At 37.6% G+C, this 14,335-nt stretch overlaps 1 protein-coding gene across 10 annotated transcripts in view; it reads right to left on the minus strand.

Annotated features, from left to right (window-relative positions):
• The window catches only part of SSBP2 (single-stranded DNA binding protein 2), a 220,639-nt gene that overhangs the window by 205,221 nt on the left and 1,083 nt on the right, over positions 1–14,335 (minus strand). The window contains exon 2 of one of the 10 annotated variants that reach the window (XM_014550282.1): positions 8,309–8,338. The exons of the other annotated variants lie outside the window; for them this stretch is intronic. The gene's annotated coding sequence lies outside the window, so the exon portion shown is untranslated. The remainder of the gene's footprint in view (positions 1–8,308; positions 8,339–14,335) is intronic. 10 annotated transcript variants of the gene reach the window in all.

A 14,335-nucleotide genomic window follows, 5' to 3' on the forward strand; every position in this document is an offset into this window, starting at 1 on the left:
TGCAGTTATTCAGTGTCTGGTAAGTTAATGTTCAAGAAAAATATTAATTTTTACTAAAATGTTCTATTATTTTATGTTATTAACGATTAATTTATTTCAGCCCTTTGTATTCAGCATGTCTCTATCAAAATAAACCTTCATTTCTATGAAAATTGAAGGTTGTTTTTTTTTTGTGGCCCACATAAACTTAAGCCTTGTTTATTTGGCCCGTGTTAGCCTTTGAGTTTGACATGCTTGCTCTACAGGAAGGAGTTAAAGTATGCTAACCAGGAGAGATTTTTAAAATACTTTCCCACCAGATTTTTGCTTTAAGTTATATGCTACTGATTGGTTGCCAGAGTAGACAGCTATTAAGCTTTTCAACTATTCCAAAGTCATTTCCCAATCAAGATTTGAAAATGTCCCCTTTATCCCAATCTCCTATGAGTCATAAAAGTTTTTAAGAAACAATTGACAAAAGCTAGCAATGTAACCCCACCAAAGTATCTTACCTCATCCTAAAAATAATTTTTTAAAATTCAGTCACTTTCTAAGCTCATCTACTAAAGCTAAAACCACTTTATCTACTGCCTTCTTTTTCCCTTCCATGTCCCCTAGGCCATGGTCGGCAAACTGCGGCTCGCGAGCCACATGCGGCTTTTTGGCCCCTTGAGTGTGGCTCTTCCTAAGCCTTAGGAGTACCCTAATTAAGTTAATAACAATGTACCTACCCATATAGTTTAAGTTTAAAAAATTTGTCTCTCAAAAGAAATTTCAATCATTGTACTGTTGATATTTGGCTCTGTTGACTAATGAGTTTGCCGACCACTGCTGAGAGCATTCCAATACTGTCATCTTTAATTTTTTTAAAAAAAGGTTCAAAGTAATTGACAAAACCTCTTTACAAGAGGATAAAACCAAACAGTGTTTCCCAACTAATGCTCCACCTCATTCAAAATTACCCAAGTAAAAAATCTACTAGTATGTCCTCTTCTGGCTAGGAGGATATAGTTGGTCTTCTCTCTATGCTTTTTTCCCAAGTGGAGGCTGTCCACATTTGATGTCTCCTCTTCCTTGCCTGATAGCCAGCTCCAGAAAGCACTGCATGTTAGCTTGGGTCCATGCCACTGAAACTGTCCTCCCTATGGTCACAGATGATCTCTTAGTCGAAAAAGTCCCCTTCCTTGACTTCTGTGATGCCAATCCCCTTACAAGTTTCCTTCATATCTCCCTAGTGTTCCTTTTCAGTCTCAATCTCAAATTCTTCTTCCATCAACCCCTTAAGTATTCCTCAAAGTCCCATCTTTATCTCTTCACACTTTCTCCCTTGACATTCATTCCCATAAAGATGACTTCACTCCCATCTCAGGGCTTCAAATGATAGACAAACAAAGAAAAGTGGGCCATATATAATGAGTAAAACAAATTAACTAATCTATGCTGCTTAAAGTTGGGGAGGTAGGAGGGCATAGCATGTGTGCAGCTTCTGCAGTGTTGGTAATGTTATTTTTCTTGATGTGGGTGCTTGGTTACACTGGTGTGTTCAGTTAGTGAAAATTCAGTCTATAGACTTAGGATATGTATACTTTTCTATATAAATGTCATACTTTAATAAAGTTATTTTTTATGTTAGGATTCTTTGATTTTTTTTTTTTAATCCTCACTCAAGGATATTTTTTTCATTGATTTTTAGAGAGAGGAAGGTAGAAAGAAAGAAACATTGATGTGAGAGAGAACATCAACTGATTGCCTCCATACATGCCCCAACCAGGGATGGAACCTGCCACCTTTCAGTGTATGGAACGATGCTCCAACCAACAGAGCCACACCGACCAGGGCAAGTTATTTTTTTTAAAAGGGAGAAAGAATGAGCTAAACCTCAGTTCAGATTCTAGGTCTGACATGTGTTACTTGGCCAAGTTACTTATCCTATTAAAGCTCTCATTTTCTCATCATTAAAATGGAGCCGATATCATTAAAATGCAGATGATAACAGCTACTTCACAGCACTGTAAAGAATAAAGTAATTTACAAACAAGGTGCCTGGCACACAGGTACCTTATGCTTACAAATATTATCTCTCTTCCCCCTTCCTTCTCAATTCTGTATCTCCAGCCTAGACACACTTCCCTACACCCCAGCTTAAAAACCACATATCCAATTTCCTCCCAAGGTGCTCCACCTCTAGGTCTGAGTGGCACCTCAAACTGAACTCATCTTCCTCCTTACACCCCTCTGTCCTTCCTTTGTAGTCCCTTGAAGCCCATGACTGAAACTTCTACCCACAATTACAGCCATCTTAGAAAGCCTGATTTCCACATTTAGCCTACCAAGTCCTATGTACTCTACATCCTAAGATATCCCCTGGGCTGCCAGTGGTGTAGAAAAATGATATATTACTACAGTAGCTTACTTATTACAATATCTTCCTAGCATATCTGTCTCCCCCTTTACCCCAACCTCCATATTACTTCCAGAGTGATTTTTCTAAACTGCACCTCAGAAGATGTCACTTTTCTGCTTAAAATTACTTATCCCCCAGGTCACTCAAGGTTATTCTCAAAATAGTTCCTATTTAATTTGCCAGATTTATTCCTTACAGCACATCCAGCCATACCAACTTTCTTGCAGTTCACCATATATGCCATACTCTTTAATGCATCCGTGTGTCTGTATTTTTCTCTCCTAGAATATTCTTTACTTGCACCCTACCAAATTCGGCTAATTCGTATTCCTTATTTAATAAATATCCTCTTAGAAATAGCTCCTGAGACTACCATAGCCCTAGGCTGGATTCAACACCCTTTTTCACCACTCCCACAGCACTTTTTGCATATCATTATAGTGCTTTGTTAGCCAGTGTGATAATCACTGGTAGTGAGCCCCTTCTGGATAGTGAGCTCCTGATGGGCAGAGACTGCTGTGTCATTCATATCTCAGCTCAAGAGGGCTCAACAGAGGCAGACATAAGAGACAGTTAATATTTCTTAAACAAATAAAGGAATGAGAAGACAGCAGAAAGCAGAAGGAATATTATCCCCCACCTCATAAAATGTATACAAATTTATATTATCATTAAACTAGAGGCTCGGTGTTCGAATTCATGCACAGGTGGGGTCCCTCCTGGCCGGCGATTGGGGCCGATCAGGGCTGTGTCACCCAGGCCCAGGGGCCTGCCGGCCAGGGGGAGAGACCACAGGAGGTCGGCAGGCTGCAGGAGGTTGGCTGTGGGAGCGCACTGACCACCAGGGGGCAGCTCCTGCGTTAAGTGTCTGCCCCTGGTGGTCAGTGCACGTCATAGCTACTGGCCGGTCATCCAGTTGTCATGGTCGCTTAGGCTTTTATATATATAGTTAAGTGGGTTTTAAAACTAATTTTAAATGCTATTTTGACAAAACCAACTTAAAAACTCTATTTTCTCAGGCCATTCAATACAAAGAAGTAGAAGATTTGGTTTTGAATTTTTAAAACATTAAAAAAAATGTTCCTATACATTCTCCACTGGCCCTGCCATATCTACTCCCTACCCTTCTGCCCTGCTCAGACCTGGGAGGCTGATCTGCAGCTACAGAGTATGTCATCCTGGCTCCCTTGCCCTCTGGCTCCTAGTTGGGTTCTACAGAAAGGAGGCTTCAGCTGATGCGTGGGCAGGAAAAGAAAGAAGATCCCTTCCTTGCTAGGCCTCCAGCCTCTGTTCACAGTGAGTTTCACAGTATGTGTGGTCCTCTTCATAAAACCACAGCCCCAGGAGGGTGACATTTCTGCAATGACCACAGTGCTCACTGGATCCTGGTTAACTGCCCTCTGCCTTTTCTCCTGCAGATCTACGGCAGGTAACTCTTCCCTTGATGCTAATTCCTGAGTGTTCCTCCATCCCTTGTTGGTTTTCATCCTGCACACACCTTTATTAAACTCTCTCCAACTATCCTTTTAAGGAAGCTATCTTGCTGAGCATCTAATACACAGAAACACTTTGTCAACTAGCAGCATTGTTGCCAGTGCTTGCTATAATATGATCTTGTTAATATCCCCATCTCAGCCTTTAATGTTTTAATAAAAACATGCCTATACCCTAATCTTTCTAGCCCTAAATTTATACATACATTCAACTCACCTGCATAACTGAACTAGTACCAATATGAATTCAAAATGAATTAGTAACTCATTCCCCAGGTTAAACTACTTGCAAATTATTCCTAATATACACACACAAACACGTGTGTGTGTGTGTGCCTATGTGTATATAATGTATTTTATGGTAAGAAACCTTACTCAGGATTTTCCACTACTATATTTCTAAATAAAAAAAATAATATCTATTTAATTCAGGGTTTTAAAATGCATATTGAAATACCTTTAATAGTTTCCTAATAGCTATTGCTTAAATGCACTGATAAAGTATAATTATTACATAATTTCAATCCAATTATAAACAACAAATGGCATGTGATGAATGAAAAAATAAAACTAAGGAGTTGTTTCTATTTTATTCTAATAGTCAGTACTACAGAAATGACTATGTAATAGATTCAATATGGTTATACTATTGCTCATGGACCACATGGAACTTCCCAGATGCCCTAGTCCAAAAACAAATAAACAAAAAAACAATAGGCCATATGTTGGTTGGAAGAGACAATACTTAGAGGAGACTCATAATTAGAGGAGAAAGTTTTTTCCCTAGACATTATACATTCCTATTCTTTTTATTTCTGACTCTAAAATTCACCAACTGAAGTAATGTATGTCAGATAATTTTGCCTCTAGATACAGAAAGAAGGAAAAAACAGCTCTACCTGAAATGATAATCTAAGCTCCTATCTGACAAACATTACATCCAAGTTCTTAAATCCAGCTAAAGAATTTGGAGCTATTTGTGGAGCATTTTTGGTTGCTGTTATTCTGCCCAACTTATTAGCAGCTGTACATGTTTTCCTTAACCTTTTTCCTTAACCTCTCTCTTTTCTTTTATTGTGCCCCAACTAAAAATGGAACTATCCACGCATTCCCTTCCCACTCCCCAGCCTCACAACTCCCATTGTTTTTATCCCACAATAAGCAATGAAATACACTGAGGCAAGATAGTTTAAATGAGCAATGGAGTCATATGAAGTTGCTAGAGAGATTAAGAAAGAAAAGAAGCCGAACACAAAAAGGCAAACACTGTTATAATTCCATTTATACAAGGTATCTAGAGTAGTCAATTTATTGTGACAGAAGCTAGCATGATGGTTGCCACGGGCTTGGGAAAGGGGAAATGGCGAGTTATTATTTAATGGATAAAGAGTTTCAGTTTGGGAAGATGAAAAAGTTCCATAGATAGATGGGGATGGTTGCACAATAATGTGAATGCACATAATGCCACTGAAATGTATACCTAAAAATGGTTTAAATGATAAATATTACGTTATATATATTTTACCATTACAAAAACAAAAAAAAGAACATTCTATCAATAATCCATATCAAGAGACTTTCCTTTCTATATTGGAAACAGGTACAAAAGGAAAAAAAATCCTTTCCTTTCCCTACCCTTATCCCAGCTCTCCAAATTGAAGCTAATTGGTAAGAAATAGAGAATAGTTCATTGATCAAAATTAGCCTGAGCCTTCACAAATTTGAAATCCCAACTACCCCAAATCCCAAACCAATTAACTTATATAACAGAAGCACAAGGATTTAACAAAAATCAGACTTTATTTATGATATAGCATATTTGGAGTTAAGTAATTGTATAGACTTGTGCTTAACGCACACTATAGCAATACTTTCTATTTAATCCAAGTATTGGTACAAACTTTTAACTACCACTGAATTCATGATTCTGCCTACTTAAGATATATATTCATGAATCTCTCATTTTAAAAGAGGCAGCTGTACTATAATGAAAGAAACACTGAACTTGGAACCGAAAATAATCTCAATATGATTCAGCTCTGCCACATAGTATCTCTAGTACCCTCTCTGGGTAAATCTATTTCCAGTTACAAATCTCAGTAGTCAATTTTCACCTACCTCACAAAATCAAATAAATCTTGAAACTATAAAGTACAATTTCACTATTAAATTTGTTAAAAGAAGATTATTCTAATACAAGTTTATATTAAAACTAGAGGCCCAGTGCACGAATTCATGCACCAGTGGGGTCCCTCGGCCTGGCCTGCGGGATTGGGCCAAAACCACCTCTCCAACATCCCCCAAGGGGTCCTGGATTGCAAGAGGGTGCAGGCCAGGCCAAGGGACCCCACTGGTGCATGATTGGGGTGCGGAGGGACACAGGAGGTTGGCCGGCCAGGGAGAGACCACGGGAGGGCCTCCAGGGCTTGTCCAGCCCATCTTGCTCAGTCCCAATTGGCTGGACCCCAGCAGCAAGCTAACCTACCAGTCGGAGCATTTGCCCACTGGTGGTCAGTGCATGTCATAGCGAGCGGTTGACCAGCCTTAGCATATCATTAGCATATTACACTTTGGTTGAACAGATGACCAGACACTTAGCATATTAGGCTTTTATTATATAGGATATACACATATTTCATAGTAAAACAATTAGGTAATCTGTTATCCTAAAATTCACAGGAAGACTACTAAGTGCCTATATTACAGAAAACACTTCTTAGAGATTATACATTAATTCTGGTACCAAATATTAGAAATACTGGGGAGAAATGAGCTACATATAGTGATACCCTGTTGTGAATCCTCAATTCACTTATTCCACAAATACCTAATATGAATTCCAAGCACTATGATAATCAGTGGGAATATACTGGAGAAGACAACACTATGGTTCTTGTCCTCGGGGAGCTTCCAATCTAATTGGGAAATAAGACATTAAAAGATCACACAATTCATTAATATATGATAGATATGACAAAAGGAAGAGTAGAGCTTGCTGTGAAAGCACACAGTAAGAGTCTCTAATCCAGTTTGGAAAATTTTATGCCAGTTGTACCATCCTTTGTGAACCCAATAGGCTTTAAGTGTTCAATAAATCTTACCTATTTCTATAGCCAACATTATTATAAAACCCACATGTCCCACTGTTCTAGTTAAGAACAACTTTATCTCCAGGGTTTGGGAGATAAGAGATAGTCAACCTTATTATCTAGGAAAACCCAGGTACACTAGACCCATCACCCAATTCCTCAGTAAAAACCAAAACCAGGCCCCAGGAAATACAGCTTCTCATTCCAAACTTGATTCATACAGTATTTTATATATACCTGAGCAATTATGCTGATGCTGAGAGGCTTCCTCAATGGTACTTTAAACCTGCCTGAAATGCTTTAACCCCAAATCTTCTCATGATTGATTCTTTCAATATTACTCAGGGTTCTGCCTAAATGGTTCCTTCTCTAAGAACCTTCCCCTGACTACCTAGCCTCCCAGTCACTCTTTAAATTACATCACCCTACCTCATTACTTTTACAGTACTTATGACTATCTGAAATTGCCTACTACATTTATTTACTTATTATATGTTTCTCCTTGAAATTTGAAAATAAGTTTCATTAAAGCAGGGACCCATTTTATTCTCAACATATCCTCAAGATACATCTTCTTGCCAAATAGCCCCAGTTTTGTTCAGGTAGCTCAGGTACAAGGGAGCAATGTTTCCAGCCCAGAGGATGAAGGATGACTGATTGAAACCAATTATGTAACCTTTTGCTGGTAATTGGTTTAGGGGAGGGAATGGCAGTTCTCTTCAATAAGGCATAAGAAGATATCTGCTAAGCAACTTCAAGAAAAGGTTTACCTTGCCGATTACAAAACATGAAGAAGGAGGAACCTTGCTCTTCTCCCTGCCTTTATACTTGGTTGTATGAGAACATGATGCTGGGAATCTGATGCAGGGATGTGGGTTGCATTCCTGAGAGGGAAACCATGAGGACAGCAGAGAAGCTTATCCTGAGCCCTGGATGTACTTGATTCACTGAATCAACTAGCAAACTACCTCTTCCAAGCATCTTGTTATGTGAGATTTATTTTTAGGTCCTGATCAATTAAGCCATTTTCTATCTCCTGACTTGATACCTACAGCCAAAAACATCATAAACTCTTAAGCCTCTGTTTTTTTTCTGTAACATTAACAGAAAATAGTACCTATGGTCTAGTGGATTCTTAAGGGGATTAAGTGAAACAATGCAAGTAAAGGCCAATATAAACAAAATATTCAAATGATAACGTTGTTATTGTTACTGTTAAACAATAACCTTCTATGACAAAACTCCACAAGCTCTTTATGTAGTAGTTAGAATTTTGTTATTTTACAGAAAACATTCATTTTAATCCTGTTTAAATAAAATCATTTAAAAAATAATATATTTACCTGGATTTCTTCTATCAGTAGCTCTTGGTTCTTTCTCAAATTTGAAGTAGGTAAAAAAAAAAAAAAGGAGAACCAAGGCAACTATCAGATCACTAATGAAAAAATAACCATATGAACATCAGGGGAGAGGCTGTTTTTAGCATCAACTCCTCTCTTAACTTACATGGACAGAGCCATATATAAATTTTCATCTTACCTTCATAAATATTCCATCACTGTTTTAATATGGCTTAGATTATATTAATCAAAAATGGAAACTATTTTAGTAATTAAAACTATACTATATTAATACCTACAATTACAAAAAATATTTTAAAGCAGAAAAAAAGAGCAACTGTTAGATTTCATTTCTATATTGTTTTCTGTGCCAAACTACTTACTTGATATGCCATGAAGAAAAATTAATACTGAAGATCAAAACTGGAGACCTCCAGGTCATTGGTTCAAGCTCACTCCAGCTAAATTGTGATTTAAGATGCTATAATGGTTCATTATTGTCAGAAAGCTGTTTACAGTTCTACATAACCTAGAATAATCAAAATTCTTAAAGTACAATGTGAGGGTTGTTCTGTCATTATTAAAGAAGAGACAAAGAAGAAGGAACAAATATTAAATCCTCCATTGGCCCAAGCCGGTTTGGCTCAATGGATAGAGCATCGGCCTGGGGACTGAAGGGTCCCAGGTTCAATTCAGGTCAAGGGCATGTACCTCAGTTGCAGGCTCAGGCCCCTGAGCCTGAAGAGGCAATAAAACCAATTAATATGTCTCTCATATAGATGTTTCTCTCTCTCTCTGACTCTCCCCCTTCCTTCCACTCTATCAATGGAAAAAAATCCTCAGTTGAGGATTAACAAAATCCTCCATTGCACTGGAACTGCCCAGGGTCTTCTGAGTACAGATAAATTTTGGTCCTGTCAATATTACAAAAACATTATTAGTTTTACTTTTCTAAATATTTAACTATTAACCAACTCTGACAAAAACTGTGTTACCTATTATGACCAACCATAAATTTGGGCAGCTGCAGGACTATGAAAAAAGTTGCCTGGAAAAACTCTATTTTTCCCTGGGTGAACCATTTTTCACCCATTTTTCAATGTTCTCACACAATGAATATAGTTTAAGAAAAGTAAAAATAGCCTTTACTATTTCTCTAACATTACAGAAAATGAGTGGACCACCCTTCAGATCACTTTTTGTAGACTATATGGGTTTTACTATAATAGTCAAGTAAATCACACAGTCCTACTCATGTTGTTATAGACATATGTTAACAAAACCTTACATGATCAATGATGCATATGTAAAATATATAAAAAATCTGATAAGCAAAATTTAAAATCTAAATATAACCACTGACTTTTTTATTCCAAACTCTCTTCAGATATATCCTCCAATATATCTTATTCTATTGCTCCAATGCTACTTTAAATCCTTCCTTGGGGAAACAATAAGTTACTAATAAAAGTAATATTTCAGCATATATTTACAAAGGCTCACATATTACTAACCAACATGCCACTAGCATGCAAATATTTCATATAATTTCCATCCATTATCAAAGCAATAATAGAGAATATTCACAATAGTACACAATAGTAGAGAATATTCCCATGTACTCCACAATAAAATTATAATTATCTTGCCGAAGCCGGTTTGGCTCAGTGGATAGAGCGTCTAATTATAATTATCTTCAATGCATATTTTTAAGTTACATATTCCCAGCAGCAGTATCATATCTTTTCAACCTAGTACATTAATCCTCAATGCTATGTACCAACATTAACATAACAGTTATGAGCCCTATGGAAGAAAGAAGATTCTAAATTCAAAGTATATTTTTCCCAAATTTTACTTCCAACTCTAAACTGTTGGGGTGATGTTAATAAACTGCAATCTATGTATTCCACTGCCAGCCCCAAATTGTATGTTTTAATTTTGAAACAAAATAATTCTATTTTCTAGGAGTAAGTGAAGATGAAAGGACACATTTGGTCCACTACTGCAGAGCAACTAAAATTTACTGATTTATTTTCATCCGGAATTGATTTTATAGGGCAAACTAGCGCTAAAGTGTGGGAATAAACCTCTCATTTTTTATTTTTTTATTTTTTTGTAAAAATACATTACAATATTAACCCCTTTCCTAAGAGTCAAGATAAATACCCAGATAAAGAATGCTAGGATTTAACTCTTAACATCTTACACATTCTCTTTTCTTTAGGTTTGTTCCTTCAAAAACTCTTTGGGGGCGGGGGATACTTCTAAAATAGTAAAAAAGAGAGCAATTCAAAGAAAAACTCTCACAACCAAGATGACATATTAGATAAAAGTTGTTTAGCATTTTGGAGAAAATATCCTCCATTGCACTGGAATTATCCTAGAAGAAAAAATCTGAATAAACAAAAAGTCTTCATTATCTAGGCTTCCAACTTTCACCCCTAAAAATTCTGTGCCTTCCCAAACCACATATACATCTTCCATCCATCAAAATGAAGGGAATAAGCATCAGGGTTAACCAATGGTTAAGTCTGCACATCTGATCAAATCTTTAAAATCTCTTATATCTGATTATGTAATGCTGTTCCCTAAATCTATAGCATCCTACCCTAGATCAGGAAGCCAATCTGGTATACAGAAAAAAAAATGTATCTTTCAGTTTCAACCACAGGTTCTAAAATTAAAGAAATCTTTGTTAGAAACCCAGGTAAAGAGCAAGTTACTTTTCTTTTTTCTTTAATGGAGAAAAAAATCACTATCTTGCATAATTGTTGGGAGAACTGGAGAAAATATACATAAAGCACTGACCACAGTAGCTGGCATGTAGAATGACAAGTAATAATTATTGTTTTGCCTTTATTGGCTATTTTTGAAATACAATTAAGCTACAGAATGTGGAACTCAAACTTTTAAAGTCCTTATTTTGGAGGTCATTTTGGAGGTCAAAAGATTTTTTTCACATTGTAAAAAATTCCTTTGAGTCTAATATCTTCATTTATTCAAATATTTATTCGGTGCTTCTGACATATGAAGGCACTACCCTGAATATCAAGGATAACTCAGAGAAGAAATTTGAATTATCATCCCTTGCCCTCAAGAAACTTACATTTTAGAGGAGACTAGACATTAAACAACCAATTATATAATTACTTAATCACAATTGTGTCTGTGCTAAAAAAGTAAAATAAAATAGGGAGAAATAACCTAACAAGATCAGAATTTAAATTTCTACGCAAATATCCCACCTCCCTCCAAGGATTCTCAATCATTCCCTCTATAATTAAACCTAATCCAAACCTTTGTATAGACTTGATCTGTCTGGTTTTTAAAACAATAAAATAAGTAATTAACTTGACTGGCCATTTTTTAAGTTTATTTTCTAATTATAGTTGACTTACAATATTATATAAGTTTCAGGTGTACAACATAGTAATTAGACATTTATATACCTTATGCAGTGATCCCTCCATAAGTCTAGTAATCACCTGCTATCTTACATAGTTATTATGATATTACTGACTATATTCCCGATGCCATTTTTATGTTCAGAACTGTATACTAAAATTATTAAAAAATATGTAAAACCTACAAGTTAATTTCAAATATTCCAATGGTGAGTTCTTAGTGAAAGAGAAAGCAAAGATATAATAACACAGGTAAGCACTTGTCAGCTACCTTGTTACTTGGTGTTTAGTTTGGTAGATCTGACAAGTGCTAACAAGATCTGAATTCTTGTTAGAAAACACATTTCTTGATAGATTATAAAACTACTATATTTAGTTTATGTGCATACCACTATTCATAATGACTCCTTTTTCAGAATGTTTTTATTAAAATAAAATAAATATTTATGTATTTATTACTGAAAAACAAATTACTTCTATGATTTTTAAGATCAGAACAATTCTAATTTGCTTACTAAAAGAGTATTTTTTTTGCTCAGGTACCTTTTTAATCTGCCACCTTAAAAAAGTTTGTCTAGCCCAGCTGGTGTGGCTCAGTGGTTGAGCATCGACCTATGAACCAGGAGGTCATAGTTCAATTCTGGTCAGGGCACATGCCCAGGTTGTGGGCTCCATCCCCAGTAGAGGGTTGCTGGAGTGGGCCAATGAATGTTTCTATCTCTCTCTCCATCTCCCTTCATCTCTGAAATCAATAAAAAATATATTTAAAAAATTTTTTGTTTTAAATCTGGTGACATCCATTTCAAAGACAACTCAAGATTCCTATCTTCAGAAGTTAGTACACTGTTGCAGAATAGTGCCATTAATATCCCAAGTAAATATGATGGGGAAACAGCAATCAGATCAACTCTCCCACCAAAATGTAAATTGGTTTATTCTGTAAAATAAAATCTACCTCAGTATTTGTCTTAGATTCAAACAATACTCACCTAGAAATTAATGCAACAATTAACGCAGAACAGCAATTGTCAATGTTCCAAAAGTGGCCTCTTCACCTATATTTAGTTCATAAGGAGAGCCAGTCTAGGTTCCTGATGCCAATTACAATGAATGGAAGACATATATTTAAATCTAACAGCACCATCTAGCAGAACTTCCACTACTTTGCTTACAAGAAAGAGTAGATGTTACTTGGTGTTCAGTTTTGTAGATCTGACAGCAAAAGTGACAATTATTTGTTTTCATGAAAGAATCACAGAATTAGAACTACAAAGGACCAGACACACCAGGTCCAACTTTCTCATTAAGTATCTCAGATACTATTTTTTTTAACAATTTAAAAAGTTATCAGGATACAGATTAAATTCAGCCATTTCTGGGAATCCAACTAAAATTTAAAATTACTTTTATTCTCAAATTCAACCATCTTCAAAGTAAATAAGATTTTACATCAACATATTTCAATTGCTTCAATCCCATATGCTCTGTAATCATTAAAACATCCTCCTCTAACGGCTTTTATTTTATCAGACATATTACAATCAAATGATTAATGCACACAAATTAGGCTGTTTCAAAACTTTGATTCCAGTAACTGCTGTTTCTAAACCAGGCTATGATGCTGTCTGTTCTACATTCCTTGTCACAGCAATAAGATCCTGAATGTACCTCCTCAGAAAATACCATGGGGAAAACAAACAACAACAACAACAAAAAACCCAGCATCTCTGCGTTAATTTTTTGTTGTTTTGCTACATCAAGGCCTGCCACCCCTAAATCCCATGGGGATTGTGTGTGCCGCTGCCAACACGAAGATGAGGAAATGTTCCCATCCCCAGGGCACAAGAAACTTTCAGGAGAAGGCTGTATCCACTGCCTAAAGCAAACAGGGAAACCTGCGCCTTCGCCTGTTATTGACGCAGCTATTTCCGTGCGCAAGGTAACCCAAGTAGCTTTGGGGAGGTGGTCTCAGACTTTTCCCCAGGCTGGACCCCCTGGGGAAGGGAGAGAGCACATTCAGTGGCAAGGTAAGCCTCACCCTCGGAGTGGAAGTGGTTACCGGGCACCGAGGATCTGCTGCACACACACAAAAAAGAGGGGTTCTTCCTCAGTGGTCACAGTCACTATTCGCTCTCATTTTTAGCAACAACCCAATCACCGTTACAAGTGCAGGCGAACGGCAGCAGGCAGCCCAGCCTTGCGGTGTGCCGCGACGGTGGCACCCCGGGCCAAGGGGCGCTTTTCTCGCCCGCCTCCTCTGGGCTCCCACCGAAGTTAACACCTGTATCTCCGCCTCACCCAGCTCCACAACTCCTCCCCACGCCTGCTCTTCCCCCTTCCCCGAAAACCCCGGTTCGGACCAGGGCCCCCTTCCCAGCGCAGACAACCCTTCGCGCGCCGCCGGCCGCAGCTCACACAACACCCCGGGCCAAGGGGCGCTTTTCTCGCCCGCCTCCTCTGGGCTCCCACCGAAGTTAACACCTGTATCTCCGCCTCACCCAGCTCCACAACTCCTCCCCACGCCTGCTCTTCCCCCTTCCCCGAAAACCCCGGTTCGGACCAGGGCCCCCTTCCCAGCGCAGACAACCCTTCGCGCGCCGCCGGCCGCAGCTCACACAACACC

Source organism: Myotis brandtii, unplaced genomic scaffold (genome assembly GCF_000412655.1).
Source record: "Myotis brandtii unplaced genomic scaffold, ASM41265v1 scaffold115, whole genome shotgun sequence".
NCBI lineage: Eukaryota > Metazoa > Chordata > Mammalia > Chiroptera > Vespertilionidae > Myotis > Myotis brandtii.